Raw genomic sequence first — 12,304 nt, 5'->3', positions numbered from 1 at the left:
GTTCGCACCCACTATTTTCCGAATGCAAGCTCACTACTGCGCGCCCCTATCAGTACGGCTAACTCGCTCTGTTAAACAGAAATGGTAATACGACTAGTATCTAACACATAATTACTCTTTACTGTAGTGTGCGGTTGAGCATGTCGCTGTTCGATACGCTTTAGAAAAGGCTATTGTGAACACATCGCCGAGTAGACTTCGGCTTCACAGCGGTTAGTTTTATAGCCCTAGAGCTCTGCATCCGAGAGGTGGAGGGGATCGTCCCCGTCGCCGGCTGTTGTAAGAATGGTTTTCCGTTGTTTTCCATTCTGCTGCATTAAGGCGAATGCCGGAACAGTTCCTATTTTAGGCTACGGTTCACACCCACCTCACCTTCTCCGCAAATCACATCACCGAATCAAATCTCCCTGGTCTGATAGACGGCGATACCCTTCAACCCACCCCGCTCGTCAAGAGAATTCTTCAACGATCATCTGAAGTGGGAATGGTCGAAAATCGCTGCCGAAACCGTATCAAACCCTGTAAGGTCCATGTCACAAATGTTTCAAGCAAATATAGATGCCCAGGGAATGAATACGCAGTACTGATTGTCAAACTGTATGTATTTGAGGACAGCGTTTCAACATGTATGAATATTAATTTTGCGGACAGAAAATTATGTTAATTTTATTTTGTTGTATAGGCTGCATAATTTCTATCCATCGGTGGTTCTTCACACTTCATTAAGAAATATGTTTCATGTACTAAGGCATCAAGTATTTGTGTTTTGATTAAAGATATGTGACAAGCCGCACTTGCAGTGTATGAATACTTATTTTACCCGCTGTAATTCCTCTGCAAGCGATCGATCGTCGTAATTTAGAGTTTTGGTTTGTAAATATCCCACCTGATCCATTTCACTGACACATCGCACACAAATAACAAGTGATCATTGTAAGTATCTGGGTGTTAATATAAGGAAAGATCTTCATTTGTGTAATCACATAGATGATATTGTGAATAAAGGATACAGATCTCTGCACATGGTTATGAGGGTGTTTACGGGTTGTAGTAAGGATGTAAAAGAGAGGGCATATAAGTCTCTGGTAAGACCCCAACTAGAGTATGGTTCCAGTGTATGGGACCCTCACCAGCATTACTGATTCAAGAACTGGAAAAAATCCAAAGAAAAGCAGTTCGATTTGTTCTGAGTGATTTTCGACAAAAGAGTAGCGTTACAAAAATGTTGCAAAGTGTGGGATGGGAAGACTTGGGAGAAAGGAGACGAGCTGCTCGACTAAGTGGTATGTTCGGAGCTGTCAGCGGATAGATGCCGTGGAATGACATTAGTAGACGAATACGTTTGAGTGGTGTCTTTAAAAGTAGGAAAGATCACAATATGAAGATAAAGTTGGAATTCAAGAGGACAAATTGTTAAATATTCGTTTATAGGAAGAGCAGGTAGGGATTGGAATAACTTACCAAGGGAGATGTTCAATAAATTTCCAATTTCTTTACAATACTTTAAGAAAAGGCTAGGAAAACAACAGATAGAGAATCTGCCACCTGGGCGACTGCCCTAAATGCCGATCGGGATTGATTGATTGATTGATTGATTGATTGATTGATTGATTGATTGATTGATTGATTGATTGATTGATTGATTGATTGATTGATTGATAGTAGTATTATACTATGTCATAATCCCCGAACAAGTTTTGATTTGTTGGCAATCCATACAATTTGGTTAGTTTCAAACAGAAAATCATATTTTCTAATCAAATTCCAGTCGTATATTGGAGTATAAAATCCCGGACACTACAATGGCTTGTAGAGTGACCTGGTTATGAACCAAAACGAACTCACATTACAGAACACATTCGTGCTGCACGTGTTTACGTACCTACATCATAGATGGTGCTACTAGTTCCTCGGAGTCGATTCCGGAATCGGGTACCCGATTCCCCAGGCATACGGAATCGACTCTTCGTGATTCCACTCGCAACCCATCACTAATGTCAACTATTGGCACTTTACAGACCACTAACTGTTACAGCAGATTAACTGAGACAAAGCATCCAAACTGTATGGACTTACACACCTCATACACCTCCAACGTCTCTCAGCCCCTTGAAGCGGGAGTTGCTGCCGTCCATGATGGCCCCACGACCTAGTGATTTTTGTAAGCTTCCCCTGTCGCACTGAAATTTTAGTGTAATCATTTAACTATTACCCTGTAAGGTGTTTATTTAGAGAGTACGGTTTTTCCATCCTTATCTTTGGTAGTGTATGACAGTTTAATATCCAACAGTGTAGAATTTTGGAACACTACTTCCTTCATATGCTCATTTAATTTTACATCTCTCATTACGTATCTCGTACATTGAGTGTTAATTTAACTTTAAAATTAAATGTGGCAAAAATAAGATATTTCATATAAACCCGTTCGCTATACAAAAAGGATAGAATTTCTAAAACCACTGCAATGCAACAGCCCTTCCGTCGGTCTTGTGGATTCGTTTTACAAAAATAGTTCTTGTCTTTATTGCTATATATAGGTATAATTTCGTGTATCTATTGCTTGCATGGCGCAGCCCTTGTAAGGCACACTCTACGACTAGGGTCTGCCGTGTATGGAAACTGCACAAACAGCCATTCTCCGAGCCAAGGAACTAACTCATTTAAGATCACAATCCTTTGAACTGGATGAAGATTGAATCCAGGGCCCGAGGACCGAACGCCAACACGCTGACCATTCAGCTAGTTGCTTTACGTCGCACCGACACATATAGGTGTTATGGCGACGATGGGACAGGAAAGACCTAGGAATGGGAAGGAAGCGGCCGTGGCCTTAATTGAGGTACAGCCCCAGCATTCGCCTGGTGTGAAAATGGGAAACCACCATCTTCAGGACTGCCGACAGTGGGATTCGAACCCACTATCTCCCAGATGCCAGCTCAAAGCCGCGGGCCCCTAACCGCACGGCCAACTCGCCCGGCGCACAGCTTTGTTTGTGTGAAGTCTGGTGACCTGCGTCTGTACTGATGTTTGATTGTAGTTAATCGTGACTTAAGATTGGAAAGGATGAGTCTGTCGCCTAAATGCCAAATACTCTATCCCACCATTCGTCTGGAAGGTCAGCATGAAAGCACGGAAGAAACAATCCTATGGTTGTATAGTATGGAATTTTAAACCCTTTCTCACATCTGATGGAAGAAGTGAACGAAATAAGAACTGATAAAACTCCACAAGAGCCTCCGTGGCTCAGACGGTAGCGCGCCGTCTCTCACCGCTGGGTTCCGTGGTTCAAATCCCGGTCACTCCATGTGAGATTTGTTCTGGACGAAGCGGAAGCGGGAGAGGTTTTTCTCCAGGCACTCCGGTTTTCCCTGTTATCTTTCGCTCTATCAACACTTTCCAGTATCATTTCATTTCATTTCATTTCATTTCATCTGTCAGTCCTTAATCGTTGCCCCAGAAGAGTGCGACAGGCTTCGGCAGCCGCTAGATGGCGGCTTCATTCATTCCATTCCTGACCCGGTCGAATGACGGGAAACAGGCTGTGGATTTTCATTTTTCAGTACTGCACAAGTTTCAGTTCGGATTAGGGTAGCTGAGTGATTCTTGAGATGATATCTTTTTGTGAAACAAATTATTTCATTAGATAAGAGAAGATTGAAGAAAAGCGGGATGCTCTTCTGCGATTAGCAGATTAGCCTGTTTAGTACCGTACATAATGGATTAAGACTTCCATCTTACGCTATAATATCTCACTACTCAATAGAATTTCATTAATCTTGGCCACCACGTTCTCTGAAACATGAGGTGATAACATGGTTACGTGACATGGAGATAAGCGATACCTAAAGCTGATTTGTTTGCTGGTGATAAGACCTTGCTTATTGAGTTCGCCCCAACTCATATACCATTTAAAGGCCGTTTTATGCTGAAAAGTAGCATATTAGCATGCATTACATTGTTTGTTCTATATTTTATTATAGGATCTATTGAAATCTTTGATCACCATGATCGTACACTGTTGTGTGTATCAGTCTACTAAAAGTGTTTGTAATTGCCGAATATTGGGCGTGTCAGTTTGATAGTTGCCCCGAAAAGTAGAATCAATTACTCCCCCTGCATTTTTTTTGTGACTGAGCGTTGACTATCTCGGGAGTTTATCATATTAAGAAGATGGTTTTCCGTGGTTTCCCATTTTCACACCAGGCAAATGCCGGGGCTGCATCTTAATGAGGGCCACGGCAGCTTCCTTCCAATTCCTAGGCCTTTCCTATCCCATCGTCGCCATAAGACATATCTGTGTCGGTGTGACGTAAAGCAAATAGCAATGTACTATGCTGGTGAAAAGAGGAAAGGGGTGTACATTTTTAGGACAGGTACTGGGGAGTTTTCTATGTTAAGGATCTGAACACCAACACGGCGAAATGAAGATTTTTGAGTTCTTCAAATTTCAGGAGGTAAAGTTGCTTGTAATAAGTCATAAGTAATAAGTGTGTCATAGCGCAAGGGAAATATAAATCTGAAGCAGGAATTCATAGTCATTTGTATCTTTCTAATATGTTCATTTGTCGCATCAATGAATACAGCATTATAGTAATAGCATATAGGAAGATCTACTGTTTTATAAGCTTGACTTTCATATTCAGTGGTAATGTATTTTGATGGTATTTCAGAGAATGGAGTGAGGCATATATTCTGTTACAGATACGAGTGAAATGTTCATCCCAATGTAGATTCTCATTTATATTGACACCTAGATTATTTACCGAACTTTCATAAGGAATTTCGGTACCAGATAGAGTGAGTGGAGGGATGTTTAAAGTCTTCGTCATGTTTATTAATTTCGATTATCCAACTATGGTGGCTTTTGTCTTGGAGAGACTTATTAATATAGAGTTTTCACTAGCTTATGATGATATATTCTGCTAGTCAGCATTCATTCTGTCAGCTGCTATGCGAATATCTTGTTATTTGCGATCGTATATATAAAGCTCATTAGCATATAAATGGTAATTGCAATATTTCAGTTTAGATGCTATGCCATGTGTGTACAAGAAAAAGCAATGGTCCAAGTACGGATCCTTGTGGTTCCCCGTAGATAAGTCTTATTCTTCATAACCACTCGTTGTCTGCGGTTAGTGAGGTAAGAGTTCAGTCTGATTGATATGAAGGAATTTTAATGTTGCCATCAATATGACTATATTAAGGCCCAGCTCGGCCACGGCATTTGCCTGGTGTGATAATGGGAAACCACGGAAAACCATATTCAGGGCTGCTGATAATGGGGTTCGAACGCACTATCTCCCGAATGCAAGCTTACAACTACACGTCTCGAACTCTGCAGCCAACTCGCTATGTCAATACTAAAGCGATGTTAGTAAGGAAGAAACCTAAGAGGACTGACCATGAGATCGGAAATACAGAGCCAAAACAGGTACATTATTCTGAGTATTGAACCCAAGATTTTGCTACTGGTTTAACGTAATACTAACACATCGAAAGTCTCCGGTGACGGAAGGATGCGAAATGACTAGGATTGGGAAGGTAGCGGCCGTGGCCTTGGTTTAAATAAGGTGAGAACACGGGAAAAACCGGAAAATCATCTTCAGTGTTGCCAGTGGTGAGATTCGAACCCACCCTCTTCCGAAAGTAAGTTCACAGCTACACACCCATAACCACGCGGCCAAACTCGTTCGGTAAATTCATTCTCCCAGGATGACACTATACAAAGTGAAATCGAACCAAGCTAATGTAGGAACTCGTATTCGCGATCAACGATATGTTTACACCAATGTGCTAAAAAAAGTAAACACGTGTCTTCCTCCCGAGGTGGTGCAGCTCTTTTCAGGAACACCCCCAGTGGAAGTGAGCTGCATGTACCATTTTAACCACATATCGGCCCTCCTGTCATTCTTAAATTTCTGGTAGTACCGGGAATCGAACTCGGATCCCCGATGACGGCAGCTAATAGTGCTAACCGTTACGCTACGGAGGCGGACACCACTCTGTTGTACGCGGGTGAAAGCAGGGTGATTTGATATATTATCCATACGTTGGAAGTATCATATATGAAAGCAGTGAGAATGATGGCTGACACTAACAAAATGGGGACAACGCCATTAGGACACTCACAAGTAGAGAGATGAGGGCTATGTTAGGAGTGAATTTGATGGATGAAGGTATGGGTATAAAGCTGCGGTGGTGGGATCACCTGAGGCGAATGGAAGAGTAGAGGTTACCTAAGGATGTCAGATGGTGGTGGTGGTGGTGATTATTATTTTAAGAGGAAGTACAGCTTGTCAACCATCCTCCTTTAACACTGATCAGTGAGGAAAATATTGAAGGGGTCCGACACATCAAAGAATGAAGGCATCGGCGAAAGAAAGAAGACAATGTCGATGTAGGGCATGGTAATACTAAACGATACTAAAGAGCCAGTTGTAATCAGGAGATTGTGGAGGCGTTTAGTTAATCGACGGAGGCTTGCAGACTGAACGCTGAAAGGCATACCAGTCTCTAACAGATAGACCTATATGACGTACTAATGTATGTAGCCTATGTATGTTTCTGACTTAAGAGGAGAGAGAAATACTATCTGCGCACTTTTTAGCGATAGATTTACACCCTAGTGCTGAATCGGTCGACTTCGGTTATCTTCGAGATTCATATTGGCAACCTTTGAAACACAAACTAAGAATCGCTTATGATCGCTGTGCGACATCTGGCGTACACTTTAAGCACTCGTACTGTTGTCGTTTACACAGGAAAGCCAAACTATAGAATTCAAGCTAGGAACACTTTTCGCATCGAGAAATGTTAGCCTATATAGTATTATATATTGTGTGTTCGACACAGTTGTTGGCGTAAGATAATAAAGGTTTAGAAAATTCATATCGATTCAATTCAGATTTCATTTCCATTCAGTTGGCAGTATTACCGGAACCGGCAGTGCTCGCTCCTTACTCCTCAACCCAGTACAAAAATCTATCACTAAAAAGTGCGCGTACAGTATAAACACTAACTTTCTAAGTGTGGTACAAGAAATAAGTATATATATTCTTTGAATATTCATCCATTAGGATTTTGGTTGTATAAAACGGATGCTTGTTCAGCATCATCATCATCATCATCTGTTTACCCTCCAGGTTCGGCTTTTCCCTCGGACTCAGCGAGGGATCCCACCTCTACCGCCTCAAGGGCAGTGTCCTGGAGCTTCAGACTCTTGGTCGGGGGTTACAACTGGGGAGAATGACCAGTACCTCGCCCAGGCGGCCTCACCTGCTATGCTGAACAGGGGCCTTGTGGAGGGATGGGAAGATTTGGAAGGGATAGACTAGGAAGAGGGAAGGAAGCGGCCGGGGCCTTAAGTTAGGTACCATCCCGGCATTCGCCTGGAGGAGAAGTGGGAAACCACGGAAAACCACTTCGAGGATGGCTGAGGTGGGAATCGAACCCACCTCTACTCAGTTGACCTCCCGAGGCTGAGTTGACCCCGTTCCAGCCCTCGTACCACTTTTCAAATTTTCGTGGCAGAGCCGGGAATCGAACCCGGACCTCCGGGGGTGGCAGCTAATCACGCTAACCACTACACCACAGAGGCGGACTGGATGCTTGTTAACTGTTTTATTTTTAAATATACAAGTTATCATTATAGAAGATAAATGAGTTTACTTTATCCTATAAGCTAGTGGTATAAATACGAGTTCAGTTCAACACACATCTCGGTTATCTCCTTATCATGCTTTGTGATAAATGATTTACTGCAGTCCGTCGTCTTCATTAAAATCTGCTATTGAAGTACTGAGTACGTTATGGTCCGCAAGTCTGTGGGAACACGTGCTTTCTTTCCTCCTCGGAGAGGAAATGCGTTTGATTATAATTCTTAATGTTCCTTACACATTCATACAGTCCAAACCATGGTTTCGAACATTGCATGCGAAATATTAACTTCTAGTCCATTAGAGGAACGCCAGCAGCCAAATTTTTACAACAATTGATAACTCTTAATTCTATTGTTTAAGCCGCTCGCGGGCTTCTGTGTCTGATCGAGGAGTTCATTATCCCATTAAAAATTGATTATATTTTCCACTGGTAGAAATATCAATATTTATGACAATTTGAATCCTGAAAGGATACATAATTTGCACTATCCACCAAAGACATTTTGAGAATTTATTGTTCATATTTTTGGTATGCCCATAGTCCTTTTAAAAATTAATGTGTCACTGCTAATTTTGAACCACTCATGAATCCATGCTGTATACAAAACAAATTATGTTCAAGATATTTATCTGTTCTACGACACTCAATATCTCACAAGCAGTCCTGTATCCGTCGTTGAGGGTTAGATTTATAATTGCAGCAGTGATGCCATCAAATGGCAGCAGAAGAGACAAAGCACACCTCCGCTAACAACAGCAGTCTGCCAGTGAAATATTGGGAGTTTAGAACATTGCAGGTATTTGACACCCCAAAACAGGCAACATTAAATAAAAGAACACATTTAAATCAATAAGAGTAATAATCAAATGACGAGACAACAGTTATAACCATCGCAAGTTTCGGAAACACACGTTGCTAGATATAAAACAAACAGGATTACGAACATGACAACTAGTGAAGGATGTCGGAAATAGGGCTGGGATCCCTAAGAGGATGGAGTATTACTTGACGTTGTAGGGAAAGAAACGTGAACGCGGTTACCCTTCAGTCCACATTTACTGAAAAATTAAAAGAAGGCTTAACATAAAAACAGAACAACAGCGAATTAAAACAAAGGTAACATGGGCAATAAAGGTGTAACAAAGAATAATGTAAATGAACCACGAGGTTCGTATTCATGACTTTTCAGAAAACACAAATTTAACATTACAGGAATCTGTGCTGCCACACATCAATCACTAAAAACATTTTTACCTTTCTTTTCTTTAAAGGCGTATTTAACCAGAAAACACAAAACTCTTCACACAAGTGCATGATGAAACGTAACCGGCACTATCGTAATTACAGACGGTAATATTTTAAGGTTATATTAAAGAAAATGAAATCAACTATACAACTTGATTTACAAGGAAAATGAAAACAACGAGAATTTAAAACTTAATGCAGAGGCCTTTGGAGTTGCCGCCTTTCCTAAAACGCTTCAGTGAAAGACGCATAGCTCCAACTCGCGTGCATTAAATCAGAACTGATTTACGGGAGGCAATCCCGGAGGAAAATTAGTTTTACATGTAAACAACCAAATATGTTAATTAAATGAAAAGGGGATGCCTCCAAAATCAAAAGGATATGCCTAGCTGTAGAGCAAATGTATTGCCAAGAAAGGTAGCGAATGCCAAGGTCTATATCACCAACTACGCAGCGTATGAGGGTGCAGCCAAATTGTGAACAGATGTTGGGTTCTGACTGTGAGAGGGAGGTCGAGAATCCCCCGCGGCATGGCCTCACCAAGCGGAAAATATTTGAAGAAGCTTTTGAGATTGTGATCAAACCTACGATGCGATCAGAATGAAAATCGATCAGTAAAAGGAAGAATATTCAAACTTTAATGTGATACCTCAACCAATGTCGAGAACCCCTTATTAGCTGACCCACGTTTGGCAAGGGGGCGCGGTTCGCCCCTTCTCCTGCGCCCGGCCGGTTCATCTATAAAACGAAAGAGCTTTGAGGCCGATTAACCAGTCTTTGTTCAGTCTATGTCCAGTCTTTATGCAGTCTTTATTCAATCGTCAGTCTTTATTCAGTGTCCAATATTCATGCAGTCTTTATTTAGTGTGCAGTTGTGAATCAGTGATCAGTCGTGATTCGTTGTGAACTCAAACATACTCTCACTGATTTCTTCATAATGTGTGGTGTAAATACAATTTGCCTCTAGTGAATTTGTAAGCACAGTAGTAATATTGATCTGTGCAGATTACGTGTCGAGACGTCAGGGAGCTGTGTATTTATTTACCCTTGTGAAGTTTAATGCTATGTGTGAAACCACATCAAGTGAGTGAAGTGAACGCAGTTCGCCTCTGTTATAGTATGCACGAAATGTAACTAAACGATAGGTCAGACAAAGAGAGGAAAGTGTTATAGGAGAATTTATAACTTCGTGATAGCAAATTCAGGAAGCGAATTGGGTGAAAGAATGAGCAGCTTATTTACGATGTTAACAGTACGGGCAGCGTCTGCTAGATACCTTAAAATGCAGTGAGTGTTCTGTCTTACAATTAGCCAGTGCCGTAAATTAGGCGAACGTAATATCATTAACACGTTAAGTGTTCAGCTAATTATACATTCTGTATCCAGTGACTGTGACCAGGTGAACGTGTGTTGCTTCGGGACCTAGATTGCTGTTAATAATCGAGATAAGCAAATGAGAGGGGATCGGTAACGGGCTACAGGACAATACCGCTACTGGGCTAGTGTACTCGAGTCTATGAGTAGTTCTAGTCGCAACGAGTTACAATGTGTGACATAAAATTAACGAATTTATAACCAATCAATTTCCTCATTTGGATATTTGAACCAGCAAGATCGTAGGATCCGGAAGGAGTCTTCGAGCAGTTTGCCTTGTGTTCATTCCAACGCAGCAGAGAACTTCTAGATTTTCCGACGCGGGTTGAAGATGCAGCCAACATGAACGTGATCCAGAAGCAGATGAACCTAGGACTCCACACCATTGAAGCCATCACGATGACAGCCTAAAACCCCATGGTTGTACCCGCCTGATGACAGCTGATCGCAATGCTGAAGAGATGAGTACATTTCCAAATTTTGGCATGAAAAAGTCGTATTACACTATAGCTGTAAATAATGAATTTATGCATGTAAATAATTCATAATTCAGATAACTGTTACGCTGTTTCAAAGGGATGGTAGTTATTTCTTTTGTTTATTATATTCTTATAGGGGCATTTTCTTCATGGTTTGGGTAGCCATTTATTTCATTTATGATCAGGAAAATGCAGTGCTTGATGTATAGCACTAATTACGTGTAAAGTGCTGCAACGTAAAGGGGTTAATGTTCAGTAGGATGTTTTCCAGCCATCATCAATTTATAAGTCAATATGAGTCGTAAAATGTTCTTGCACTTACAATTTCACTACAACGTTGCACTTCACACATAATGTAGGAAAACCCTACAACCTGTAAATTTAAGATTGCTGATCAAGATGATGGAGATAGGTGTTATTTAGATCGCGAGTGCTATAGTGAATTTTAGACCCGAAGGTTAGAGTCTTCTCTATAAAGACGCATGTGTTTGAGATATCGGGGAGGAGAGCGGAGCTTACCTCGCAGGTTATTGTCCTGAATGCTGAGATTGTAGACGAAAATGTAACTCTCCCCAAATGATTGTGTGTTAAGTGCGATGTGGAATGCCGCACGAGGATAATGGTATTGAGGCTAGGTAAGGGCCAGAATATGACATTGATGCTGATAGCATCCGGAGAATTAAAGAAGAGAAGTACTCTTCCGCGGGAATAATAATAATAAAAATAGAAACGGAACTGCTCCGTTGTGTCTGGGAAATGAAAAGTGAGAGCGACCACAGCGGGCGCGCCTGACAGATTTATGGCTTTGTTGACGAGTGGAACAGCCTGAGCGAAATCTGCCTTACCGCTACTTGGAACATGTATGCGAGCTGTTCACTCTGCCTCTTACGGTGTAACACTCACATGCAAAAATTCAGAGATTACCATCGTCGAGTAGACTCGAGATTTCATTAGATGAGAGAACTCCTCCCATTTTCTGTTTGTATTTAATTAGTCCGATGTAGGGATTTTCAGGGAATGCACCCCAGAGGATCGTGGGTTCAATCCCATGTGGCAGTGATGGCTATGATCACTGTTAGTGACCGTAGATGGGCCATACCATTCATTAGCTTTCTTGTAAATATAAAGTGTATTATTCCCTGTCTTTTCTTTTCAGAGAGTGTTGATATTTGTGTCGTCTATTGTGTTTCATATTGGTTCGCTAAATGTGTTGCCCCACAGGAAGCAACGTTGTTTTGAAATATGTATTGTCAAATATTGCTTATTAATATCCTGGTGAAACAAGCGTTTTGTATAATTCAATACGAAATAACATATTCAAATAGAAGGTAATGTTGTGATACGACTTTCACATGTCTAGGAAGTGCGCTCAAGAAAGCTTTGTTGTACACCTCAATCACAATGATATTAGGACATCATAAATATTAATTTGTAATATGTAAAATCATGATGTAAGAATAATGAACCGTAGCGAGATATGCCTTCATTTAGTGGTATTTGATTAGTTTATCACAGTGTGTTACATAATATCTATCTGCGAGTGTTAA

Source organism: Anabrus simplex, chromosome 2 (assembly GCF_040414725.1).
Source record: "Anabrus simplex isolate iqAnaSimp1 chromosome 2, ASM4041472v1, whole genome shotgun sequence".
NCBI classification, from domain to species: domain Eukaryota; kingdom Metazoa; phylum Arthropoda; class Insecta; order Orthoptera; family Tettigoniidae; genus Anabrus; species Anabrus simplex.
The sequence above is the reverse complement of the archived record's forward strand: the minus strand, read 5'-3'. Positions refer to the sequence as shown.